This window comes from Felis catus, chromosome A2 (assembly GCF_018350175.1).
Source record: "Felis catus isolate Fca126 chromosome A2, F.catus_Fca126_mat1.0, whole genome shotgun sequence".
Taxonomy (NCBI): domain Eukaryota; kingdom Metazoa; phylum Chordata; class Mammalia; order Carnivora; family Felidae; genus Felis; species Felis catus.
The window spans coordinates 70602681-70617682 of NC_058369.1; the positions used below are offsets into that span (position 1 = coordinate 70602681).

At 47.2% G+C, this 15002-nt stretch overlaps 1 long non-coding RNA gene across 2 annotated transcripts in view; it reads right to left on the reverse strand.

Annotated features, from left to right (window-relative positions):
• Positions 1-5187: 5187 nt before the first annotated feature.
• The window catches only part of LOC123383821, a 58487-nt gene continuing 48672 nt past the window's right edge, over positions 5188-15002 (reverse strand). For both annotated transcript variants that reach the window (XR_006594068.1, XR_006594069.1), the window contains one exon: positions 5188-5946. This is a non-coding gene — a long non-coding RNA (uncharacterized LOC123383821). The remainder of the gene's footprint in view (positions 5947-15002) is intronic.

Sequence of the window (15002 nt, forward strand, 5' to 3'; positions counted from 1 at the left end):
ATCACCCTACAGGCACCGGGTGTCACAGTCAGTGAAGCATCTGACTTTCGCTCAGGTCGTGACCTCATGATTTGTGTTGTGAGACTTCTGTTGGGCTCTGTGCTGACAGCTCAAAGTCTGGAGCCTGCTTCAGATTCTGTGTCTCCCTTTCTCAGCTCTTCTCCACTCATACACGTGCTCTCTCTCTCTCTCTTTCTGTGTGTGTATGTGTGTGTGTTTCCATGTATCTCTCTGTGTCAAGAATAAATAAACATAAAAAACTTAAAAAGAAAAGAATGAATTTAACCAAGAAGATGAAAGATCTCTTTACTGAAAACCAGAAATCAGTGGAGAAAGAATTTGAACAGACAGAAATAAGCAGAAAGACATTCTATGCTAGTGGATCCCAAGAATTAAGATTGTCAAAATGTCCACACTACTTAAAGCCACCTACACATTCCCTAGGTGCAATCCTTTACAAAGTTGAAGCACTTTCCCAAAAATAGAATAATCCTTCAAGGTGGACAGAAGCACAAAAGGCTCTGAATACCAAAGTCATTAAGAGAACGAGGACCACATCTGGAAGCATCATGCTTTCTGATTTGAAACTAGATCTCAAAGCTACAATAACCCAAGTAGTACATTCTTGGGGTAAAAGCAGACACACAGGTCATTGGAACAGAACTGAAGTCCCAGGAAGAAACCCACACATATGTAACCAATTAATTCACAACAAAAGAACCAAGAATATAACCTGAGGCAAAGGCAGTCTTCCTCAATGGTGGTGCCCAGAATCACTGAGCACAGAAAAACAACAGGCGCGGAAAAACAACTTGACACCTATTTAGCATCACACACAGAAACGAAGTTGAAATGTACTACAGACTTTGAGACCTGAAACCATAAATACCTGGATAAGAACTTGGACAGAAGGTGTGGGAAATCGCACAACGATCTCCTGAAGTTGGGAGATTATAGGGCACGCTTGGCAGAGCAGATCACTGCTCTCTGGCCTTCCTGCAAACAGCCAGCAGCAGCTCACTTACCTAGTTGGTGTGTATCTGGGGGGCAGGCGAGACTTGGCTGATCTAGTGCGTGTGTATCTAGGGGTTGGGTTCTGCATGGGCTCACCAAGTCCTTGGACCGTGTTGTCACGTGGAATATTTTATCCTGTCTAGATATGGTTCGCACCATGTCTTCAATACGTTCTTTCTAGCATGTGGCCCGCTGGTGTGTTGCACATCGTTTGTAGGCTTAATGACTACGGGAGCCTGAGAGCAGCTCGCAGAGACGTCCCTTAAACTCCCTCTCACCTCTCTTGACTTGCATGGAGTGTGAAGCAATCCTTTCTGCTGTCCTTGGCTTTGCTGGACAGAGCCAAATGCCAAACCCATGAGAATGTTTGGATCACAGTCTTGACTTGAGTTTTGGGATTTGACACCAGAAGCCAAAGCTACAAAGGAAAACTAAACAAGTGGGACTACATGAAACTAAAAACAAAAAACAAGTTCTGCACAGCAACAATATCTTCCACAGAATGGAAAGGCAACATTGTTAATGGGAGAAAATACTTGCAAACTATATACATGGTCAAGGGTTAAAACACAAAAGATATCAAGAACTCCTACAGAGCGACAATGCAAAACCAAAGAGCAATGATAGAACTGGCAGAGTCCTGAAGAGGCATTCTTCCAATGAAGACATACAGATGGCCACCACATACATGAAGAGAAGTTCCATGTCACTCCACATTAGGGAAATGAAAGTCCAAAGCCAAAGAGATATCACCTGAAACCTGTCTGAATGGTCTTATCAAAAAGACAAGAAAACACAAGCATCGGGTACAATGTGGAAGAAAGGGAATCATTGGGCCCTGTTGGTGGCATTGGAACTTGGTGCAGAGGCAGTCGCAAACAATGTAAAGTTTCCTCACACAATTCAGAGGAGAACATCCATATCATCCAGCAACTTCCCTCAATTACCCCCCTAGGTACTACTCTGAACATGAAATCACTAACTCCCGAAAATACCTTCACACCTGTTATTATGCCACAGTGTTTATAATAGCCTGGAGGGCATTTTGCCAAGTGAAAAAATTCACACAGAGAAAAACACATACAGAATGCTTGCACATATATGGGGAATCTGACTCAAAAACTAAGGAAACAAAAAACAAAAATCCTCAAAACAGAATGAAACAAGCCCATCCATACATAAAGATGATTGCAACGGAGGGGGGGGGGGTGCAGGAAGGAGGGAAATAGGTAAAGGTCAAGACACATCATCGAATAAAAAAAAGACCATGTCAACAGGGAAAGGGAGAGTAAAGGTGACTCAGTATCTCAAATTCTAGCTTCCTCTATTTCAGAGACATTAGTTCAGTCCATTCCATTCACTAGACCTACGTGAATAGTAACCAATTACAAGGACTTGGCAGTTCTTTACCAGGACTTGAGTTCTTTAATTAGGATTTCGTATCCAACAGGACAGAGTGCTTAGATTACTAGGTAACTTAGATTTTCCATTACATTTATGGTTACTTGAAGTACCATGATGTCACTAAAACTCCTTAGATCTAAGTGGACGCTTTCATTACCCTCAACATATGTACATACCACTAAAAGAGTACAATGAAGTTAAGGTGCATTGTCCATCACACAAAAGTGATTGTTTTTTCCTTGTTGTAGCGAGCGTTTGGTGACAAAAAGGTTCCGGGAATCGAGCTCCTTATCAAATTCCATGCGATGGGTTATGCAGAATATAGTAATCATGGTAATCAAGAAAATAATGATCTTCAAGACAATCATAATCTCCAGAATTGCTGACAGAGACAACTCACCCCCCGGGGACAAAACAGATGCTTAGGAGCCTCAGCTGCTCAAAGTGGCCGACACCACACCATCTTACTGAAAATATAAAGTACCAGTCAGCTTGATATGTAAGTTTGGGAAAGCCTCAGTTCTCAGACTTTTGCTTTTGGTGAGGTCACGGTGCTGCCTGCAGGAAGTTTTCATCCGGTGTAACAGCATTGGGACACACTATTGAAATGAGAATTTCCTATGCAACAAAACTGTTTCTTTGGAAAGAACTGGGACCCTGCCGTGGTCCGGACTAAATACAAGACATGGTACCGCAGACAATTACACACATGCACGAACACAAACGCCAACAACCTGACAGAGGTGGAACCCATGCAATGAAAGAGCGTTTGCTCAAGACCTCATTTCCAAAGGAGGCTGAGAGAGGAGCACTGCCTGCTCCAGTACACACGCACTGGTTTCTAGGGACCCGGTGGGCTCCGAGTCACTGCTCCCTCGTGCTGCCTGGGGAGTCCCGGAGGAGATGTGATTGCCAAGGACTGAAACTCTTGAGACACGGAACGAATGCAAGACAGGAGGCGCTCCATGGAAACGGGAAGCACCACGCCCCACGGATAGGAACAACAAAACCCACAAGTCTGCCTTGGACAAGGAGCTTTTCCATCCACCTTCCTCGCCAGAGTGCGAAGAAGACGTTCCCACCCAACATGTCCCAAAAGGATGACTTTGGACGCCATCCACAACACCCAGTTCTCTTCAGCACGCATCTCCAAGGAGGAAAGAGTCTGCACCACCCTCTAAAACACAGAAGCGCCACTTATTCCTGCCTCCCTGGCTCCGAGTTCATTGCTGGAATGCACACGGCCTTCAGAAACGAAGAGCTCAACAGGGAGTTGCACTTGCCCTAATCCAGACTCCTACCCCCTAGTCCCATTGACTCCCACGATGATAGAGGACCCCCCTTTCACCACAAGCGGGGTGAGATCTCCCCCTCCCCATCAGAGGGTGCAACTCTGCCACCAGGGGCAGGGCAGGGCGGGGCGCGGTGAGGCTTCGCAGGGCAGGAGAGCAGGTGTGGAGGGGGGAGGCAGGAGGCCTGTGTTCACCTGCTGCTTCCACTCTCAATCCCTTCAACACCATCCCCTGCTGGCCTCCAGCAACTCAGGCCCACCACCCTGACTCTCCCTGGAATGTTTCTCTGGAATCTCAGGTCCCTTGTACTTCATTTTCCCAGGCAGGAATGATTCCTCCTGGTCATGGCTGCCACTTCCCTGGCCCTGCCTTGACACTTTCCCACAACCGCAGGTCCACGCTTTCCTTCCTTCCTTCATTAGTTCGTTCTTTCCTTCGTAGGATCCCACCTCTACCCGCCAACCACCAACCCAGTCAGACCTCCATGGGCACTCAGGGTGCCCCCCTTCTCGACCTGAGACACTCCCCACCGCCTGGGCCTAATCCCCTACTCGATCTGGGGCCCTCCTCCTCCAGGGAACCGGGGTCCAACCCAGAAAGCCCACTCCTGAGGCCTCCAGACCGCAGCCGCAAAAGAGCCCAAGAAGAAACCCGGAGCACCAGGGAGGTGGGGGGGTGCTCATGGAAGGGGAAGACAGAGAGGGGCAGGGGGGAAGGCCACGTGCGACCTCGTCACTAGGGTCCCTACCTTGGCAGCACCGCGACTGAGGCAGGTCCTGGAGGGAGGCTGTGGGTCTCAGCTGCTCCACCTTTAGGCTTCTCCCAGATGGTCTTTCCGGGGCGCCGGGGGGGCATCGCATCGTGCTCTGCTCCAGCCAGTGCTGGCACTCCACCAGCGCGGCCAAAGACAGAGGCGCCTGGGAAGCGCGTCCCGCGCCCTGATCTCTGGCTCCAGGAGCAGCAGGAGCAGCAGGGCCGCCACCCTCCGAGGCTGGAGGCTTATGGCTCCCAGTCTTCTCCACGCGGGCTCCGCCCACGCTCCCGCGAGCGCCCCGTGAGCACTACCGCTACCCCTACCGCCAATGCCATGGCTACCGAGTCGCAGGCGCCAGGCAGCAGCATGTCCCCGGTCGGGGGCTGAGGTGGGCGTCAGTCCCTGGCTGGCCCAGACACTTGGGGGCTTGGGGCGGCAGGCGGTCTGGGAGCCAACTCACAGCACCGCCGCAGCCTCAGCTGTGTCCCTCACCGGGCTCTGGCCCTGGCCCACGCGCATGCGCGCACTCGTGCGCGCGCTCCCGCACATCTGCTTGGGCCCAGGATCCAGGCCGCCCCATCCCCCCACCCCCACCCCCACCCCCACCCCCCCGCAGGGGGCACAGCTCCTGGGCGCCAAGGTCTGCACCACCGCACCTCCCTGTGCCCACCAGATGCTCTGACCGACTGCCCGCCAGCCTGACAGCCGGGAGCCAGGCAGAGGGCTCCAGAGACCAGGCCAGTGGGACAGGGACTGGCAGGTGTCTCCTCCCAAGGTGGACACCTCCCTGTCACCCCTCAAGAGACCCAGGAAGCTTTTGCAAAGCTGGTTTCCCAGGGAGGTGGCTGTACATGAACCCAGTGCTCCTCAAATAATAATACTCAAATACTCAATAATGCTAAAGTAACACCGTCAAGTTAATTACAAAGCGAATGAATGGCTGTGACCGGGGCCAGCACCTGCCCTGGGGAACGTTCTGTTAATATTTGTTCATGTTTCCTTACTATGGAGAGAGAGGGAGTGAGATGGCAGGAGGGCCACCTGATACATATCTGCACCTTCCCTTTACCCACCTCCTCATTTCCCAACTCAAACCACATTCTTTCCCCTGAGGCTAACATCTATATCCAACTCTGTTTCCATTTTCCCCTCCATCTGCTAAGCTTTTCTGCACCAAGGTCCTCTAGGTTAAGGTCTAAGAGGTTTACACTCCACAAAGAGGCAGTTAAAATACATGAGCTAGGAGGTACTCAAAATGGTTTGCCCAGGTCTGGCACTTAACTCTTACCTGAGGGAACAGTCAGCATCCTGTTCTCAGACATCAATCACCTGAGCCTCTTCATGTATGGTGGGTATTCAAATGGCAAAGGAAGAGAGGAGGGAAACAAGCAGAGATCATGTGGTACTTTCAGGAACCTGCCGCATCCAGGTTAGTCGCTGACTAGACTGCCAAGTCTTCATCCCCTCAGAGCCACTGTGCATCTGTTAAGAAATCAACACGCCAGAGGGCCTGCTTAGAGCCAAGTTCACAATCTGTTGATCCAGCCAACACAAAGAGTTAAGGTTCAAGTGGGGGACTTTCCCATGGCCTCCCACAACACTAAGGCACTTCTCCTTTTACAAGTGAATCAACTGTATTCAATGAGAGCTTCAGTAATTTCCTCAAAGACTCCCAGCCAAGGCACACAAAGTGGAGATTCTACAACACATGGTCATGTCATCATCTGCTAACATCCATATGTTCATTTCCCCTCAAAATCCATATGTTGGAATCCTGATGCCTGATGTGATGGTATTAGCGGGTGGGCCTCTGGAAGTTGATTAGACCATAAGGTCCTCACGAATGGGATTAGTGCTCTTGTAAAAGAGACGCCACAGACACCCCTTGCTCCTTCTACCAAGTGAGGACACAGCCCTAAGGTGTTTGGCTATGAATCAAGAAGATGGCCCTCATAGGACTCAACCATGCTGGGGCCTTGATCTTAGACTTCCTGGCCCTCAGAGCCATAAGAAAGAAATTTCTGTGTTCGATTTTGTTAGAGCAGGCCGAGCGGACTGAGACACCACCCAAACAGATGTTGACAAGTTTAACTAGATGAGATAAAGAATGCTAATGTGAAATAGAATTACAATAAATACATTGACCTCAATTTCAGGGTTTTTTTTTTAACGTTTTATTTTTGAGAGAGACAGACAGATGGACAGAGCACGAACAGGGGAGGGGCAGAGAGAGAGGGAGACACAGAATCTGAAGCATGCTCCAGGCCCAGCACAGTACCCAACTCGGTTGCTCCAACACACAAACCGCAAGATCACCACCTGAGCCAAGGTCAAACACTCAACGGACTGAACCACCTAGGTACCCCATTTACAGTTTGAAAAATATATACATTACATTACACATCTCCACAACTGTTGTGAGGATTTGTGGGTTACCAGGAGCCCTTGTCAAAAGATTTTAATGCCACTGAAAACTCAATGTGACTCTCTTGGCTTATCTTATCTGCATATGACAAGGTCCACAGGAGGGTTCTGATAGAGCCAGTCAGATCACGCCTATAGAACAGAGTGTCCTGAATGTTCAAGTAAGACATAATGGGAAGACATAGGAGGCAAGCCAAAGGCTTCATGACAAAATATACTTACCACTGAACTCATTCTTTCTTAGTAGTGTACCAACAACCCAGCCCACTTAACAGAAAGCAGCTCTAGAATCAATCTTTGGCAACAGGATCATAGGAGAGTACACCACAAATACCACACAAATGGACAGCAAAATGATCTCGCAGATCTCACGAAGATGCACTACCCCATGAAGCCTATGAAAGGGACAAAGATTCTGGCAGTTCAGCCATAATAATGACCCAATCCATGCTGAAAGGAGAATGGTAGCAAGAAAAAAGACCGAGAGAAGCTAAAAGAGGGCAATGAAGCTAGAGGGTTCGTTACTAGAGCAATTAATTATGTAAATATATATACATATACATACGTATATGTATATGTATATATATGGAAAAGTAAGACAGTACCTAGAGGCGCAATCAAGACATAGGCAAATCAGACCCCAGAAGTGCTCTGCTGATGACCATAAAATTGCCCAGATGCTTCTAGTGTCTTCAGAATAGTTGTTTGGCTTTGTTTTCAAGACATGGCTTTGTTCCCTCCAAAGGCTGATTTGGATTGCACAAATCTCATCCAAGGTGCAGTCGTGGAGGAACTCAAGGGAAGAATGAGGTGTGCCTGGAACCCTGTTCACCTCCTGCTGTCAACTCTCAGCTGGGCCTAAAGGGGAAGGTGGGATGGTATCCTTTGGACCTGCCCTTGCCTCAATCCTGGGATCCTTGTGCACCTCCCCCAAGAGGCTACGAGGGGCACCGTGGTCCTGCTCTCGGAACCCACAGCGTAGAAGCAGGAACCCAGATGTTCAGTGCGTGGAGATTTTGCAGGCAGGTGTCATCCTGAATGCCCAGGGCTTCCTGACTTTTGGTCACCCTTCCCCCAACAGTGGCCTAAAGCCTGTCGTGCCCAGGCCTGTGGGGGAAGGGTCGGGGGGCAGGTGGCCATGAATGCTGAGCTCCCCAGGATCTGATCAAACAGGGAGAAAAATGAGTGCTTCTCTTGCTGGTGCAAAGTTTTCCCTCATCTTCCCCTCACGCTGACACAGCCTTTCCTGTGTTGGCCTGTGTGAAAGACAATTTCAAGGTGGAGCCAGGCAAACCTAGATGAGCAGAGTACCTGTGCCTGCCCAAATGGAGCTGGTGGCCATGTGCAGATACACCTGTGCTGGCACAGACTGTCTTCTCCCTCAGGCCGCGGTGCCGTTGGCCTGTGCATGTTCTTCCCACCTGAGTTTTCGTTTGCGAGATTACCTCCACTAAGCACACTCCACCTATCTGCAAAGGGCTCCTTATCCGCTTGGTGAACTCACACTTCTCGGACTTTGAGGTCCTCTTCTGCTGTGCTGGCTTGCCATCTATGTAAGAGCCTCCAGGCCTTCAAATCTAGAGGCTGCACGGAATCCTTGCTTCTATAAATTATTATGATGGTTTTTGACTATTGCTGGAAGTGTCTCATCTGCTGCTCCCACAAAAGGAAGGTTTGGGCCCGCCGAAAAGCGGAGTGGGACAGGGGCTCTCATGCTCAGCTTCTGTTCCTCCCACAGGAACATCCTCTGTAATTCCATACACCACAACATACCCTGATTCTGGGGATTCTTTCCTTTTCAACTGTGTCTCCCCAAGACTAAGCCCAGCTCTCTCCACAGCAGTCAAATACGTGTCTTGTGGTTCTGGAGAGTCAGAAGCACAGAAATTTCCCAAGAGAAAAGGAAGAGCATGCCATGTGGGGTCAAGGAGTCACCCTGCAGAATCTGGACCTAGATTTCCCAGGTCATTCTAGGTTGATATTTGAGGTCAAAGTGGATGACAAGAAAATCCAAGAAGATCTTCGGTCTAGGTCATTCCTACATGTAAGAAATTGTGCTATGAAATCATCAACCATGTGACAAGTCACAGGTCAGTCACACCTGGCTGGCTCCATTGGTAGAGCATGGGAATCTTGATCTTGGGGTCAGTGAGTTCAAGCCCCACACTGGGCATGGAGCTAACTGAAAAAAAGTAAATTCACAGATCATCCTTCACAGGGGGGAAGTGGATTGTGAGTGCCAGTTCCGGAACATAGACAAAACTGAGTTAGATTCTGGAAATGCCCAGGTAGGATAAGCTGCTGAGGCCGATGCCCGAGTGTCACCCGCCTTAATCAGCTTAGGCTACCTTCACAGAATACCACAGAACACCATGTCTGGGTTTACCAGACATCTGTTTGTCACAATTCTGGAGGCTGGAAATCTAACATCAGAATGGGAAGTTCTCACCAATTCAGGTGTCAGTGAGAGCTCTGTTCCCATCCTCACACAGGGCCCTCTTTGCCCTGTGGTGTCACGTGTCCTTTTCTGGGTGCTTGTGCACGGGTGGGAGGTGGGGAGCTCAAGCTCACTGTTTTGGGGACATTAAACCTATTGGATCAAGGGCCCCATGCCCCTAACTTCATTTAACCTTATATCTTCTGTAAAGGCCTTTCTGCAAAGTCAGTCACATTAGAGTTACATTAGGCATTAGAGTTCAATGTGTGACTTTTTTTTTAATTTTTTTTTTTAATGTTTATTTATTTTTGAGACAGAGAGAGCATGAACAGGGGAGGGGCAGAGAGAGAGGGAGACACAGAATCTGAAACGGGCTCCAGGCTCTGAGCTGTCAGCACAGAGCCCGACGCGGGGCTCGAACTCACGGACCATGAGATCATGACCTGAGCCAAAGTCGGCCGCTCAACCGACTGAGCCACCCAGGCGCCCCAATGTGTGACTTTTTAACAGGACACAGTCAATCCACACACACTCCTCCAGCCCTGTCCCCCCATGAAATCTGCTTGCAGCACACAGCTCTTATCCCTGAGAACCTTCAAGGCACTGGATCCTCAGATTCCTCCCACCACAGGGTTCCTCCTTCTCTCTCCCCAATTCAAATGCCTCAACACTGGCACGTGCACGGTCTTTCTTTCCCTTTTCCCTTTCATTCAGTTATGTTCTGGGAAATGTATACATGGCATACTGAAATAGTTTGAAAAATGACAAGCTCTGCTCATAATTTCTGCAGCAGCAAGCACAGAGCTGAATGTATTGCTTCCTTCAGGAAGGGCAAGCCCTGTCAGTCACTCACGGTCTCTCTGAACTGGCCACACTGCTGATCTTATGTAGAATTTTTGGGAAGTGTGGAGTTCTGGAAACGGTGGATGTCGGGGACATACATGAGTTGGTGTCAGCTGCTGACAGGTTGGCTCTCAAAAGCAGTAGACTGACGGGTGGTAATGTGCTGATTTAAGGAATGAGGAGATTGCATTGATTGACATGCTTTAGAGGTGTGTTCACTGATGGGGGTAGTAGCTATGGTAGACTAGAGCTTCCCACAAATGTCCACATGCTCACCCCATGAGTTTGGGAATACGTTACTTTACACGGTGATAGAGACTTTGTAGCTGTGATAAGATGAAGGAATTTGAGCTGGGGAGATTAGCCTGGAGGGGCCAATGTAATCACAAGGGTCCATGTCAGTGAAAGAGGGAGAGTCAGTGTCAAGATCATGTGATGTGAGAGTAACTGATCAGACATGGCCGGCTTTGGCTTTGGAGATGTCACGGGCTCCAAGAGAAAAAGGTGGGCATCCTCTAAAGGCTGGAAGGGACAACAAACAGATTCTTCCATGGAGTCCAGAGAAAGAAATTCAGTCCTGCTGCCATGTTGACTTTAGTGCCGGGAGACTCACTGTGGACTTTTCGTGTCCAGAGCGTAACAATTAGTTGGTGTGGTTTTAAGCAAGTGAGTTTGTGGGAATCTGTTACAATAGTAGGAGGCTCCTAGAGTGGTGATTGACGGATACAGATGATTGAAAACACGCTCTAATGCCTGTTCGGTACCATGGCTTTAGAATAATTGCTCTATTCCGAGAAATGTGAACTTTAAAAGTTTTCAAGTTTCATTGTAAATAATTTAAATAATACTGAAGGTTGAATCAACCATCCACACTAAGGATTCTATGCCCTGACCCTATGCTCTGGGCAGTATCAATGTCTGAGTTGTATTGTGCACGGGTGTGTGTTTGGGAGAGGGTCGGGGAGCGATTGGCACTGGGTTTAGAATGTTCTCCACAAGGAAGTCTATGAAAAATGTAGGTCTCGTCCCAACTGCAGTATTCTGAATTGAATTCACTGAGCGGTGGAGTCAGGCACTGGGTTCCAGGACAGAAAAGAGAGACAAGGTGGCCAGCTCCCAAGATGCACAGGGCGTGTTGTGGCAATGTGTTGGGAACCATATATTTATGTTACAGCTCTCTGGGTCTGGTTGAAAGAAAACATATATCCAAACAAACCTTCTTTATGGACTTGGTGGATTATATCAACCACGAAACATTTCAGAAAATTTGCACACTCTCACTCCATATATCTGCTTACTCTCATCTAAATTCGATCACATCACCCTATATTCCCAGATACTTTTTCACTTACTGGGAGTGCATGATATGCTCTAGAGACACCACAGTGACTCTACAACAGTACTAGTAGACCTTATAAATGATTTCAGTCCTGTTAACATATGTATGCCGTTGTACATAATGTGCTTCATTTCTGTACATGAATCACAAAGTATCAGAGCGAGAAATTAAGAAAATAATTTTAAAATCACTCCAAAAGAAGAAAATTCTTGACAACAAATCACCCTACAGGCACCTGGGTGTCACAGTCAGTGAAGCATCTGACTTTCGCTCAGGTCGTGACCTCATGATTTGTGTTGTGAGACTTCTGTTGGGCTCTGTGCTGACAGCTCAAAGTCTGGAGCCTGCTTCAGATTCTGTGTCTCCCTTTCTCTCAGCTCTTCTCCACTCATACACGTGCTCTCTCTCTCTCTTTCTGTGTGTGTATGTGTGTGTGTTTCCATGTATCTCTCTGTGTCAAGAATAAATAAACATAAAAAACTTAAAAAGAAAAGAATGAATTTAACCAAGAAGATGAAAGATCTCTTTACTGAAAACCAGAAATCAGTGGAGAAAGAATTTGAACAGACAGAAATAAGCAGAAAGACATTCTATGCTAGTGGATCCCAAGAATTAAGATTGTCAAAATGTCCACACTACTTAAAGCCACCTACACATTCCCTAGGTGCAATCCTTTACAAAGTTGAAGCACTTTCCCAAAAATAGAATAATCCTTCAAGGTGGACAGAAGCACAAAAGGCTCTGAATACCAAAGTCATTAAGAGAACGAGGACCACATCTGGAAGCATCATGCTTTCTGATTTGAAACTAGATCTCAAAGCTACAATAACCCAAGTAGTACATTCTTGGGGTAAAAGCAGACACACAGGTCATTGGAACAGAACTGAAGTCCCAGGAAGAAACCCACACATATGTAACCAATTAATTCACAACAAAAGAACCAAGAATATAACCTGAGGCAAAGGCAGTCTTCCTCAATGGTGGTGCCCAGAATCACTGAGCACAGAAAAACAACAGGCGCGGAAAAACAACTTGACACCTATTTAGCATCACACACAGAAACGAAGTTGAAATGTACTACAGACTTGAGACCTGAAACCATAAATACCTGGATAAGAACTTGGACAGAAGGTGTGGGAAATCGCACAACGATCTCCTGAAGTTGGGAGATTATAGGGCACGCTTGGCAGAGCAGATCACTGCTCTCTGGCCTTCCTGCAAACAGCCAGCAGCAGCTCACTTACCTAGTTGGTGTGTATCTGGGGGGCAGGCGAGACTTGGCTGATCTAGTGCGTGTGTATCTAGGGGTTGGGTTCTGCATGGGCTCACCAAGTCCTTGGACCGTGTTGTCACGTGGAATATTTTATCCTGTCTAGATATGGTTCGCACCATGTCTTCAATACGTTCTTTCTAGCATGTGGCCCGCTGGTGTGTTGCACATCGTTTGTAGGCTTAATGACTACGGGAGCCTGAGAGCAGCTCGCAGAGACGTCCCTTAAACTCCCTCTCACCTCTCTTGACTTGCATGGAGTGTGAAGCAATCCTTTCTGCTGTCCTTGGCTTTGCTGGACAGAGCCAAATGCCAAACCCATGAGAATGTTTGGATCACAGTCTTGACTTGAGTTTTGGGATTTGACACCAGAAGCCAAAGCTACAAAGGAAAACTAAACAAGTGGGACTACATGAAACTAAAAACAAAAAACAAGTTCTGCACAGCAACAATATCTTCCACAGAATGGAAAGGCAACATTGTTAATGGGAGAAAATACTTGCAAACTATATACATGGTCAAGGGTTAAAACACAAAAGATATCAAGAACTCCTACAGAGCGACAATGCAAAACCAAAGAGCAATGATAGAACTGGCAGAGTCCTGAAGAGGCATTCTTCCAATGAAGACATACAGATGGCCACCACATACATGAAGAGAAGTTCCATGTCACTCCACATTAGGGAAATGAAAGTCCAAAGCCAAAGAGATATCACCTGAAACCTGTCTGAATGGTCTTATCAAAAAGACAAGAAAACACAAGCATCGGGTACAATGTGGAAGAAAGGGAATCATTGGGCCCTGTTGGTGGCATTGGAACTTGGTGCAGAGGCAGTCGCAAACAATGTAAAGTTTCCTCACACAATTCAGAGGAGAACATCCATATCATCCAGCAACTTCCCTCAATTACCCCCCTAGGTACTACTCTGAACATGAAATCACTAACTCCCGAAAATACCTTCACACCTGTTATTATGCCACAGTGTTTATAATAGCCTGGAGGGCATTTTGCCAAGTGAAAAAATTCACACAGAGAAAAACACATACAGAATGCTTGCACATATATGGGGAATCTGACTCAAAAACTAAGGAAACAAAAAACAAAAATCCTCAAAACAGAATGAAACAAGCCCATCCATACATAAAGATGATTGCAACGGAGGGGGGGGGGTGCAGGAAGGAGGGAAATAGGTAAAGGTCAAGACACATCATCGAATAAAAAAAGACCATGTCAACAGGGAAAGGGAGAGTAAAGGTGACTCAGTATCTCAAATTCTAGCTTCCTCTATTTCAGAGACATTAGTTCAGTCCATTCCATTCACTAGACCTACGTGAATAGTAACCAATTACAAGGACTTGGCAGTTCTTTACCAGGACTTGAGTTCTTTAATTAGGATTTCGTATCCAACAGGACAGAGTGCTTAGATTACTAGGTAACTTAGATTTTCCATTACATTTATGGTTACTTGAAGTACCATGATGTCACTAAAACTCCTTAGATCTAAGTGGACGCTTTCATTACCCTCAACATATGTACATACCACTAAAAGAGTACAATGAAGTTAAGGTGCATTGTCCATCACACAAAAGTGATTGTTTTTTCCTTGTTGTAGCGAGCGTTTGGTGACAAAAAGGTTCCGGGAATCGAGCTCCTTATCAAATTCCATGCGATGGGTTATGCAGAATATAGTAATCATGGTAATCAAGAAAATAATGATCTTCAAGACAATCATAATCTCCAGAATTGCTGACAGAGACAACTCACCCCCCGGGGACAAAACAGATGCTTAGGAGCCTCAGCTGCTCAAAGTGGCCGACACCACACCATCTTACTGAAAATATAAAGTACCAGTCAGCTTGATATGTAAGTTTGGGAAAGCCTCAGTTCTCAGACTTTTGCTTTTGGTGAGGTCACGGTGCTGCCTGCAGGAAGTTTTCATCCGGTGTAACAGCATTGGGACACACTATTGAAATGAGAATTTCCTATGCAACAAAACTGTTTCTTTGGAAAGAACTGGGACCCTGCCGTGGTCCGGACTAAATACAAGACATGGTACCGCAGACAATTACACACATGCACGAACACAAACGCCAACAACCTGACAGAGGTGGAACCCATGCAATGAAAGAGCGTTTGCTCAAGACCTCATTTCCAAAGGAGGCTGAGAGAGGAGCACTGCCTGCTCCAGTACACACGCACTGGTTTCTAGGGACCCGGTGGGCTC